This window comes from Phodopus roborovskii, unplaced genomic scaffold (assembly GCF_943737965.1).
Source record: "Phodopus roborovskii unplaced genomic scaffold, PHOROB, whole genome shotgun sequence".
NCBI lineage: Eukaryota > Metazoa > Chordata > Mammalia > Rodentia > Cricetidae > Phodopus > Phodopus roborovskii.
The window spans coordinates 17,464,516-17,477,591 of record NW_026125295.1 but is presented as its reverse complement, the minus strand read 5'-3'; the positions used below and the strand labels follow the sequence as shown (position 1 = coordinate 17,477,591).

The window sequence follows — 13,076 nt, the reverse complement described above, 5'->3', positions numbered from 1 at the left end:
CTAATACATACTATAAAAACAAAGGCTACTAGGATTGCTTATTAAAGGAAAACTACATTTCTGACGCAGACTAGCCTGGTGGCAGAAAAGAAAGAGGACTAAGGAAGTACTCAAGTCTTACACATCAAGATTCTATAGCTGGGACTGGAAAGATGATTCAGAAGTTTAGAATACTTGCTCTTGAAGAGAACCTAGGTTCAATTCCAAGCACCCACATGGCACCTCACAACCATCTGTGACTCCAACTTCAGGGGTTCCAATGACCTCTTCTGACCTCCATAGGCAACAAGAACATAAATAAAAAACCAAAAACATAAAAATAACTAAATCTAAAAGCTCGTTTCACAACATCTCATCATTTTCTGGGTAATGTTTTGGAAGGCAACATCCGCTACTGCTGCTGCTGATTTTTGCAAAGCCAATAAAGCAAAGGTGGGCCTTTATGGGAGCAACTGCTCCAGGGCAGGAAAGGCTTGCCCTTTGGTCATGGTGTACTCAGGTAAGTATGTCTGCATAATAAGGGACCACGGGCCCCCAAGTGGTCAAGTCACCTTACAAATGAGGTAATTTAGAGCTGTTATTAGTATCTATACAGCTTCAAAATAGAAATCATAATAGTTCCATTGACGGGTATTTGAAAGGTGGGAGAATATGATCCCATTCTAACTTATGGCAAGTCCTAAAATTAATTACACAGCAACTCTTACCAAGTACTCAGTTGTTTGTGCCTGGGCTAGGCATCTACCACACATTTATCAAATCCTGTTGTCCTGATGTTTCCCATTTTGTTGACAAGAAAACTAAGTTAGAGAAGTTCAATTACATGCTAAGGTTACACAGGTAATTAAATGGCTGGATGAGGCTCTGGTCCATGCTTTCCTATATTCCCTCAACCTCAGGAAATCCATTTCGGCTATGTAATTACTCGTGTATCATTTGACAGTATATTCCTGAGCTAATTCAAAACTTATTTCAATTATTATCTTTAGCTGGAAAGGATCAAACACCTGTATGAAATAACTTTTGAAAATGCAGGTTTAAACAGAGAATCAAATGACCAAAGTAAAAGCAGAACAAAGACTCCAAAGCCGCAATACTCTACCACCTGTGATAAATAAAGCCATGGAGAACTTCCACACACAGCTAGCTACCCTTTGAACTTATTCCAAACAAACATGTGACAACAATCTATCCATGCATGACTTCAGGTACTGATCAAGGAGATTTCAGAAAAAGAGTATTTTAACTAACTTTTTGCCTTTGAAAAATAACCAGGCTAACTGAGGTCTGAGGTTGGGACCCACTTCTCAGCAGAGTCACATCAACCTTCCTAAATTTTAAAGTTTATTTATACTCTCAGGAAAATCACTGGCATCCTTAAAAATTTTTAGATATAAATTTTTATTTACATTAGAAACAATATTATTTTATATACCAATCCCAGTTCCCTCTCCCTCCCATCCTCCAATGCCTCCCATTCACTCCCCCCCCCCCATCCATTCCTCAGGAAGGGTGAGGCCTTCCATGGGGGAATCATCAAAGTCTGTCATGTCACTGGGGACCATCCCTCATGTATCTAGGCTGAGAGAGTATCCCTCCATGAGGAATGGGCTCCCAAAGTCCATTTGTGCACTAGGAATAAATACTGGTTCCACCACCAGAGGCTCCCTAGACTGCCTAGGCCTCATAACTGACACCCGCATTCAGGGGGCCTGGTTCAGTCCTATGCTGGTTCCCAGATGTCAGACTGGGGTCCGTGAGCTCCCTTTTGCTCAGGTCGCTGTTTCTGTGGGTTTCCCAAGCATGGTCTTGGCCCCTTTGCTCATCACTCCTCCCTCTCTACAACGGGTTCCAGGAGTTTGGCTCAGTGCTTAGCTAAAGATATTTTATACAATGAGTGCCTAAAAACTGCATTAACTTTTTCAGAATATGATCATGCTTTTAAACAAAGAACTCACAAAATGTAGTGTCAATTCACAAAAAGCAGAAAAATATAAGAAATAGAGCCAGGTACAGTGGCACATGCATATAATACCAGCACTTAGGAAGTTGTGGCAGGAGCATCATCATAAGTGAGGCTAGTTTGGGCTACCTACTTAGTTCCAGGCCAGACTTTAGGAAGAGAAGAGAGGGGTAGAGTGTGTTGACTGTGTACCATTCAGAGGAAGAACTGGAAAAACTTCAAATGAACCACAGAAAATGAGTGGCAAGTCGGGGATGCTCAAAAGCACGGTGGTCAGGTGACTTACCTGGGAAGACCTCTACAGCTGTGGCACAGATTCCAGAGCTGCTGGTCCATGTACACAAGCACTACAGCAGCACCCATCTATCACCAAGGGAAGGATGGTAAATTTAAACAGTACTACTTATTGTCAAAGGTAGATGTAGTAGCTATCACTTATTGGCTGCATGACCTTGAACAAATTTCATAGTTTCTCTGAATTACAGCCCTCTATAGAATAGGGATGAATACCTGTCCAAAAGGTGGTATGGACTAAAGGAGACAACTCAGGTTCTTAACTCAGAACAAAGACTCACAAATATTAACCAGCAACTACCATACAGGCTCTTTTATGCATTTTTGTTTTTGTCTTTTGAGACAGGGTTTTCCCTGTGTAACAGCTCTGACTATCCTGGAACTCACTCAGTAGACCAGGCTGCCCTCGAACTCAGAGATCCACCTGCTGGGTCTCTGTGATCCCTTCGGAGCACTGACAATAAAGGCGCGCACTACCGCGGCTCAGCATCTTCCATGCACTTCTATTTCTATATTTTCCAAGTATAGATGCACAGATTAAGATACACAGGACAAGGATAAAATATGGGTTATATATTATATTCTGGGAGAAGTCACTTACATGAGAAACCAATGACCCACAAGATCCCGTTCCAAGGATCCATACCCAGGCTGTTCTGTAACCCAACCAGAACCAAGATAGCAAGCTGGGGTCTGAAACCCCAGACCAGCTTACCCCATCACATCTGAACATGTGACCATGCCCAAATGGGTGTGGTCAGTGCAACATGTGTGGGTGGAGTGGATATCCTACTACAATCTACTAGCACACATATGCATTAAAGCATTGGGGGGGGGATAATATCACATGATTCCCCTTATTTTTCTTTTTTACTACCAACCCTCTACAATTAGATGTAGAGCAACTTAACCTACCTGCTGTGTCAGTTTCCTTAGTTAACTATGGTCTGAAAATGCTAAGTAGAAAAATTCAGAAGCAATTTACAAGATTTAAAATGCATACTGTCTCAGTCAAGTGATGAGATCTCCTAACTCCATCTGCACCACTGTGCATGCTACTAAGGAAATCAGTCACCTGACAGCTTCTTATAATCAGACTGCTTGTCAAGGTGTGGCAGTGTGCTGTTAGGTATCCCTTATTTTATTTCACAATGGACCCACCTAGGAGTAGAGATGCTGGCAATGTGGACACACATGTCAAGCTCCCTCTAGTGAAAGGGTAATGTTCTCAGTAAGCATGCACACTAAGGATACTAATGCCCATATCAATTTCAAAAGTCATGGTCACACTGATAAGTGATTAGCTAAGATGAAAAATGTATTGTGTATACGTGTATGTGTGCACAGGAAAAACACAGCAGACAGAGTTCAGCACTACCAGCTGGTTTACAATTCAGTGGGTATCTGGGACCCTATTTCTAATGGATGAATGAATTGCCTAGAATTTCTAACTTCAAAAGTACTGGTTCTGTTGACTTAATCAGCATTCACAATTTTTATTTAACCACTTGTGAACTTTTGAGGGAAAAAAGGAAATTTCATGAATAAATTTAATGTCCAGTCATTATCTCTTCTCTATTTTTAAAAAGCTCAAAGGAGTTCAAATATAATTATTAATGGGTAAAAACACTTAAGTAGCCACTATCCTTTATTATTCATGAAGAAAACTGCAGATCTCCTGCTCCAAGGAGGCTGAAGCATCAAGCAAATAATGTCGGTAAGAGTCATTTTTTTTTTCAAACAGGGACATGCTATAAATAACTGTCCAGCTTAAAAAGATGATAAACAGTAGAATGGGATCCTATCCTGTCAGCCTTCTACCACTGAGTGGGCCACTTCCTAAAACTATCAGCTAAGGCCAAGCAGTGGTGGCTCATGCTTTTAATCTCAGCACTTAAAAGGCAAAGGCAGGAGATCTCTAGAGATTAAGGCCAGCCTGATCTACAGAACAGAGCAGCCAGGACTACACAGAGAAACCCTTTCTTGAAAGACCAAAAGAAAACAAACAAACAAACAAAAAACAAGACAAAATAAGCGCTATTAGCTAAATTCATTCCTGCAAGAATGTCCCATTTCAAATCCCAAGATTTACACTTGCTATTTTAATGAGGGGAAAATTTATCTGCACGCCCCCTTTAATTAAACTCTGCTGAAAGTATCTCCACTGGCTGACAGGTCAGCTTCAGTGGTTTTCACTCTATAATCTGGTATCTCACTAGTACAACTTTTTTGCAACATCTCAGGTTATTCGTTTGATAGAAATGTAATAAAAGTTAAAAAGGCAAATTAAATTCACGCTTGGAAGGCATGGTGGTGTTAGTTACTAATCCTGAAACTCGGGAGGCTGAGGCAGGAGAATGAATTTGAATAAGTAAAAGCTGAATATAAAGACCCTGCCTCAAAACAATACAAAATAAAAAGGGTTATGGCTGTTCTCAGGGACAGCACATGCCCTAAGTTCAACTGTACGGTGTTTGGCTGGAGTCACTCTTTTCAATAAATTTCAGGCTTTGTGCTTTCGAATAACATTCACATTTTAATTTATCACTGGTAGTAATGCTGGCATCCATTTACAACCTTTTATGAATAAAATTATAATGGTCTTGAGGAGATGCATGACTTTGATTTGACACACATACACAGAAGGAGAGAGGGAGGGAGGGAGGGAGGGAGGGAGGGAGGGAGGGAGAAAGGGAGGAAAGGAAAAGAGGAGGGAAGGAAAAGAGAGCTAGAATCTGAGTCCAGTGGGTAGGACCCTATATCAAGCTGACACTGAACAAACCCAGGTTGAAGGGACTAAGATAGGCACAGTCTGAGGCAGACTACAACCAGATTGTAAGCGGAAAAGGTTGCACGCACAGCAAAATTAAGCACACATGGCTGGCTTGTGTTAAATAAATTCAAAGGACTCAGTAGCTAAGGATAAATGGAAACACTAAAAAGTAAAATTAATGAACAAGGGAATTGGAGTAAGAAGGTTTTTCATCTGTTAAAAGCATACATTTTGCACAACCATCTGAAAGAAATTCTTATATAAATATGACAATTTAGAATATTGGGAAGACATTAACTTTCTCATTTTGAGGCTATGAACTCTAAGTACAGAATTTGCTCTCAGGTAATGGATTAAAAGCATGACTGTTCTGAAATGCATCAAAACTTAAGATGGGCTGACAGACAGACAGAAAGATAGAACTGTGATAAATCAATGAAGTAAGATGACGGAGGGAGGCATGCCAGGGTCTGATATAAAGCTCTTCTGACTTGGCCAATAGTGACATGCCTACAGAGTGCTGAGGGAAATCCAGGGGAGTGCCTTACTTTCCAAAGAAGTTTTCCCACACGGGATCACTGTTCACCATTTCCTGTGCAAGCACATCTAATATGGCACAGTCACGGCCCCGTATGGGAACCACCACCCATGTGGCAATTAACTAAAGGAGAATCCTCTATATTGGCTTCTTAAAAATCCAATTTTCACAATCACATTTGAAATCATTATAAATTATATTACTAGTTTAGTACTATTTTTGAGCAAAAGGTTTAAAAAAAATGGCTAGCAGAATATTGACTTTTACCCAGATTAAAAAGCTACATCTAAACTGAAATAAAATATGCTGTATCTGGGGAAACCTGCCATCTGAACTTTAACCCTATTTTTGTTTTTAGTCAGGGTCTCATTTAGTTACCTAGGCTGCCTTCAAACCTCTTACAATCAGGTGATCCTCTGGCCTCCATAGCCTGGGACATAAAGTACTGCACCCAGGTTAATTTTTTTAAATTTTGTTTCATTTTAATACATGACTAAGTACAAGTTAAAGCATTTCCTTTGGAAAGAACAAATAAATGTGTGCATTGTGTATGATATCTATAATAACCTTAAAATAGCAAGAAACACATCATGTGGTTTCAGTACACCCCATTCAATGTCCCTTAACTGGAAGAGCTTGATCCCCTAAGGAAAAATGCTGTCACAAAACAGGGAAGCAAGCAGTAACATCTATGCTGGACTGACAATCTTATACCCCAATAACTGTCTAGAAGCTACAGTGTGCTATTGTATTATTTGCCACATCAGCATTCTGCTTCATTCTTTCTTAAAAAGTCAAGACAATTAGAAAGTTCTTCATGAACTAAAGAGGAGGGAGATAAAGTGCAACCCCTAAAACTGAAGACACACTCTTAGTTTGGTCTCAGTGGGGGAGTACTGGACACATGTAACACAGCAGTTAACTGTGTGTGCAAATGTGTGTGTGGAGACCAAAGTTATGGCCAATCCCCAAAGCTGTTCATCAACACCTGTTCACTTTTTTTTTTTTTTTTTTTTTTTTTGGAGACAAGGTCTCTCAGTAGCCTGGAGCTCACAGTCACTCCACACTGGTCTGTGAGTGAGCCCAGGGATCCACTAGTCCCTACCTTCCCAGAATTGAGAATATAGGCCCTAACATGCCTGGCTTTTTGAAATGGGTTCTGGGTACTGAATTTGGGATCTCATGCTGTACTGAGCTACCTCACCACAGCAGTTACTTTTGTTGTCTTTCCTATTTAGCAATATAAATCAAATGCTGAGCTGAGAGAGATCTATTTTAATCATGCATATGTTGATTCCAACTGAGGCATCTAGCCTATTTTAATCATGCATATGTTGATTCCATCTGAGAGAACAGTTTTCATTTCTAGATAGATTTATCTATTATTTGAAAAATTAAATTTTCATGGAAAGTGCATTGTGACTTTGCCCTTTCCAAAACTGAAAAACATATTTCATCTGAAGGAATATTCCTCTTTTCAGAAATGTGCTCAATTCTTTTCAAATCTGAGCTGCTGATCATTTATGCATTCTAGTTCCTACATAGTTTTCACACTTTCTAGACCTTATTTCTATTTCATTGTATCTCAAAGCAGAATCTGGTTTTGCAATGTCACACTCTAGATGAGTAAGGTCTTCTTTAGTTCAGTTAGCAGGCCCTTCAAAGGTTAGATCTACCATGGTAAGGAGGCCCTATTCAGGAACAGAGATCTTTTAACTTATTTTCCCTTTAACCCTGCAGCAAACATAGTTTGAGTTATGTTTTACAGTTAGCATCCCATACCTAAGAAATACTATTAAAACACAGGCAGTTTACATGGCACGGATTTCTCACACTCAATACTAAGGAACAGTAACAGCTTTCAAGTTTGTTATTTTTGAAATGCCTGGATTATTTCTACTTCTCCCACAGGGTTTATAACCTACAGAACACTTCTAAATTACCTTTAAAGAGGAATATCTAGTTTTAATAAAGCAAGCAACTTAAAGGTTTGAGGGAAATGTTGCTTATCTGCTCTAAGAGTTGATAAACTCCAAATACATTCTGAATCGTATCTACAAGTTTGAGGGAAAGGAATTCTACAGCAAAAATACCACTGGAACACAAATCAGAAAAACCTGTAAAAGTCTAACTTTCAATAAAATTGGTACAGACCTTTGACTCTATTAGCAAAAGCTGAGTCCATGCAAAACCTTAGTAGTTCGTTAACTATAGTTAAAGGCAGAACATGACAGTAATTACTGCAGACTGCTTTAGGTGTTTTGTTTCCTACCTGTTAGTCAAGTGCAAACCAGTCCTCAGGACACCAGCTAAATACATGAGCTACTGAGGTGGTATAGTCTACCAAAGGAAACATAACAAAACCCATAGCTTTTGATCCTATTTTAGAAATCCTATTTCTTCATAAGCAGTCCATAGGTACAGTATGTGGGGTGCTGAATAAAGAGTACACAGACATAACTGCAAATAAGCCACACTGGATGCACCTTTTCCCAGATAATTCTGTCTTAAGTCACTGAAGACCACCATAACCAAGCCCTGGCTTCAGCTAGCTGCTAAAAGGATATTCGTGAAATCAGTGACTCTCTGGGGAGTTTCCATGACTATGAATCAGTTTCTCTAACAGGAGGGATTATGAACTGGCATGCACTCAGCAAAAGTACACTGCTCTAGAAGGAAAACATGTTTAAAACGCTGGTTAAACTTTTAAACTAGGGACTGGAGAGATGGCTCAGCGGTTAAGAGCATGAACTGATCATCCAGAAAACCTTACTGAGTTCAGTTCCACACACTGGACTCACAACAGCCTGAAACTCCAAATCCAGGGGATCCAATGCTCTCTCTGGGCTCTGGGGCACTTCCAGTTAAGTATACAGACACAGACACATACAGACTTGAAAACTTGCCCTCCATGTCCAAACGCTCATTTGCACAGAGGAAAACCTATTTATAATGAACTAGCCCCACAACCTAATTAAATTTAAATGTAAAACACAAAATATATTCTATTGGGCTTAATGTATATCATTTTCCAGTACCACAGCTACTATAAATTGAGAAATTATACATAACTTGTACAGTTCAGAAAACAATGCTAACAGCAATTCTACTTGTGGTATTTGAGTCATCAAGATGACAAATGTGTACCCATCCATGTTTCTGTCACAGATTGATTCTGTGCAAAGGTGCACACCTCTGATAGTTTATTTTTATTATTTTTAAATGTATGTGTATTTGTGTCCCTATCTGCAAGCAGATGTAGGTCTGTGCTGAGACTGGAAGAGGGATTTGGATCCTCTGGAGCTGGAGTTACAGGTGGTTGTGAGTAACCTAGCCTGAGTACTGGGTAACAAACTCAGGTCTCCAAAGAGAGCAAGTTCTATTATCCACTGAGCCTTCTCTCCAGTCCCTATTTCCAAATCGTTGGATGTGTTCTTCTCCAAAGTTTTAGTGACCCAAAATGGATAATTGCTACTGACATACATACAGGTTTGCTGTTTGTTTTTTCCCCTCAGCAGTTACAAACCAGGCATTCCCCGTCTCTTTACTGTGCTTTTCATTTCCAGTGCTTCTGTTCAAGTCCTTCTGTTCCTATGTTTTTGAAGTTACTCCTATCATCCAGGATTGGACTAACCATTTTTTTCTGCTGCAGTCATTAATGGTCACTTGAACTTCCCTGCTGCATAACACTATCTACATCAGCTAGCTACATCAGTCTGAGTGTAGCTATGATAATTGCTCTCATAGGAATTTCTTCCTTTTTTCCCCTTAGCTTTCCGTATGCTTCTTGTTTCACTGGAAACTGGACATATATGGAGTAGTGGAAACTAAGGTGAACAATTTCGTGATCAGAAATGAGTCTCCCCTTTCTTTGTCAGGATGTGAGTGCAAAGGGTACATGAGTAACCTAGCTAAGAGGTGAGCTGGGTTTATGCCCTTGTGACACTTAACCTCAGGACACCACAAGCACCACTCTTTTGCAGAATAATGTGTATCTGTGGTGGGAGGTGGTTTAGCTAAAGAAGTCAGTCTGACCTTCATGTTGTGCTTCATGTAACCTTGTGCTTTTCCTTGCAGTGTTCTGTGATCATGGTGACATATTCAAAGTGAATTAGTGTGGTGGCAGGAGACAGAGATGCAGTCTCTGAGCTAATTATGAGTCTGAATCCTGTATAAATCACAGGGTAAGAAACATGGTCGTCTTCAGTCTCCTGACTAACCCTTAACCCCAGTTTGGCTTTGGACTCCTCCCTCCCCTAGATATTCTTACCTTCTCCATACTCCCCCAAGGGCTCTGTGTGTGTGGAGAACGATTTAGAGCAAATTCTTGGCCCTCTTAAAAACTCTGCTGCTGTCCCCCTCCGCTGGGTCTGAGAAACAGACTCTCAGTTTCCTAGGAGTGCACCGGTGAAGCTTGTGTATAATAAACAGCTTCTAAACAGCCTCTAAGTTGGCACATTCACTTTCATCCATTTTTCAACTCTTCTAGCTGAACTTTTAACCACTGTCCGAAGGTCCTCCCCAGCTTTCACGCTCCCCCTCAGCTCCTTTTGAGCTAGTGCTTCACCATCTCATCAGTTCTCTAAGCAGTCTTTGAAGTGATCAACTTGAAAGAAATCAGTCTAGGTTTTTTTTTCTTCCATTGCTGTAAAGATGATGCAAGCAAACTATTTAGTCTCAGAATCAAAGCTAAATGGTATAAATGATTTCAGGATAGCAAAAGGCATGTTAACAATTATTTTATATAAAAAAGAAGGTTTTAGTGGAGCTGATGAAGGTGAGAAACACTAAAAACTGTATCTAGAAACAACGCAGGCCATGAAGAAGGCTCAGTAGGTAGAGGCCTTCCAACAAGTCTAACAACCTGAATTCAATACTTCTGTCACATGAAGGAGGCAGCCATCACAGCTAACTTCCTGAGTTCAACCCCCAGGTTCCACACAATGAAAAACAGAGGAACTCATTCGAGTTGTCCTCTGACTCCACATATGCTCCATGGCACATAAACGATAACACAAATAAATACAAACATTTTAAGTTAAGGGGAAAAAAAAAAGAACCAACAACTTGATATATGAAAACTAAAACAAAGCATAACAAACTAAGAACTGCACCTTAACCACTGCCAAACATTGGACATTAGACCAAAGCCTTAGCAACAAATAAAACTGGGCTGCTGTTTAGCTGCACAACCATGTTTACACCTTGCCCACTTTAGGTAGCTCAAAGAAGCAAGTCTGTGCAACAGAAACCTCACATTCACCTGTGTACACAACTGCTAGAAGAATGGGACCAACTTAGCTATAACACACCCTTCTTATTTCAACTCCAATTTAGTATCTATTGGGAACCGGATTCCACTGTTAACCTTTCTTATGAGTTTAAGATTATTACTGTCTACCTGTAGAGCCATCGTCTGTTTATCTGTAATAAAGATAAATTCTTGCAAATAATTCATACGTTCCACCACTGTATAACTTTTTTACTGATGGTATTCATGTTTGAGTAATTTTTTACCTTAAGAACTTGATTTGTTTGCAACTATGTTTGCTAGTATGATTTAAACTATTACTGATACTGATTAGAAAAGGAAGGAAGGAAAAGAAAGAAGAGAGAGAGGAGAGAAAGAGAGAGAAAGGGAGAGGGAGAGAGGGAAAATACCCATGGCATCTCAGGGGAATACAAATGCTGTACTGGTCCAGGACTCTAGCTTTAAGGTCTCTACATCCCTTATTTCTTAACCCTGACTCCTCTTTTCCTCCTTGGCTGTACTTCCTGTTTTAAAACAAGTGTAACTGCAGTGTTTTCTCAACTAGGACTTACCGTTCTTGGATGCAATATATTTATTAACAATCCAAGCCACCATGTGCAATATTGTGGCTAGAATGTTGTTTTACATTGTATTTGAAAATTAAAAGGGTTTTATGCTGTGAGCTAAACAAAGTTAAACAATGAAGAACTAGAAACAAAGAACTACAACAACAAACTAAACAGTGTAGAGTAAAAGGGAAAAGCGCGATCCAGGAAGTGAGAAATCATTCCTTTGGGAGTTCATCTCTATGTAAGGGGGCAATTTTTATTTTACATCATCTCTCCACCGAAGTGACCAAGGAAACGGTTTCAAGACAGGAGCAGTTAATTTAGCATCCTACTACAGGAGATTTTTGGAGTAAAGGCATGCAGGTGTAGTCTCAACAGCCATCCCATTGAGCGTCCACATCCTGCTTCACCTTCTCCAAAAGCTGTGAAACCACAGCAACCTAGCACAGGCAACAGCGAACCGGCCCGGCTACCCTGCAAGAAGGAAAAGCCTTGGGGAAGAAACTTGATGTTTGATAAAGGGCCTGGAGAGGAGAAGAGCAGCTGCCCCTCCTTTCCCATCAAACCGAAACAGAGCTAAGGAGGGAAGCTGGGGGGGGGGGGGGGAATGAGAGTCTACTCGGGACCCCAGAGGAGGGAAGATCGCTGACCCAAGGAGACCGGAGGCGCCGGCACCCAAGAGGGAATCCCGAGGGCGGAGCCCACAGGGGGGAGGAGGTGTGGAGTCGAGTCAAGGCGAGAAACCGAGAGCAGAGGGGGACAGGGACAGTGATGGGAGAGGGGTGAGGCTGCCAGGGCAGTGCCCCGGGCAAGTGTCACTCAGAGCCGGGGGAGGGGAGGGCCGGGGCGCTGGAGCCCCAGTGGGCGGAGGTGCAGTTACTTGCTTTAGCAGCTTCGGGCCGCAGCAGCCCGCCCAGTGGTCCCCGACCGCAGCTCCCGGGTCCCCACGAGTGGCAGGCGGCATCGCCGAACCCCAGAGCCAGCCGGAGGCGGCTTTACCTTCGCCGGAGGCTGGAGGCGCTCCAGCCCGAGCTCCGCCCGCCGCCGGCTCCACGTCCTGAGCCGGATGAGGCGCCGCCGGCCCCGGGCCCTCTCGCCTTCCCTTTCCCCGCCGGGGCCTGTCACCGCGGGTTCCTGCTCCGCCGCCCCCACCCCTCCGCTCCTCCCTCTGCCTCTCAGAGGCTCGCTCTGGACGCCGCCATCTTCGCCCAGGCTGCGAGCGCCGCACACCAACGCGCCTGCGTGGCCGCCGCCCCGGCCGTCACGAGACCCAGTCAGCTGACCTCGGCGCTTCCGCCTTGCGCCCCGCCCTCGGGCGGGCATTGCCCCTCCCTCTGCGACCCATTCGCCGCCTTCCGGGAAACGCCGCGTGCGCGCCGCCCGCCGTTACGCCTCTCGGGAAGTAGGCGTGCGCCGAGGAGCGAAAGGCTGAGCCAAGAGATCGCCAGGCCCGGCGGGGGTTGCGAGGGGCCACGCCCCTTGCCGCGTCCCCGGAGGCCACGCCCCCCGGGGCGGCGGTGCGCACGTGGAGCCACGCCCCTCAGCCTGTGTCCCGCGGGCTACTGTAACTCTGAACTGGAGCCTCCCGGGTGCCCAGCGCTAGACTTCAGTGTCCTGGCGCATCCTCGAAGCCCTTGGGAGCCTCTGCACATCTCTGGTGTAGCTACATTGGAAGCCTGAAGGTTTCA

At 42.8% G+C, this 13,076-nt stretch overlaps 1 protein-coding gene across 3 annotated transcripts in view; it reads right to left on the bottom strand.

Annotated features, from left to right (window-relative positions):
• Positions 1–12,628, bottom strand: part of Dnajc13 (DnaJ heat shock protein family (Hsp40) member C13) — a 107,033-nt gene extending 94,405 nt beyond the window's left edge. For 2 of the 3 annotated variants that reach the window (XM_051205901.1, XM_051205911.1), the window contains exon 1: positions 12,388–12,627. The gene's annotated coding sequence lies outside the window, so the exon portion shown is untranslated. Of the gene's footprint in view, positions 1–12,387 lie in introns of all 3 variants that reach the window. The other variant, XR_007835858.1, reaches the window with a different exon arrangement.
• Positions 12,629–13,076: the final 448 nt, after the last annotated feature.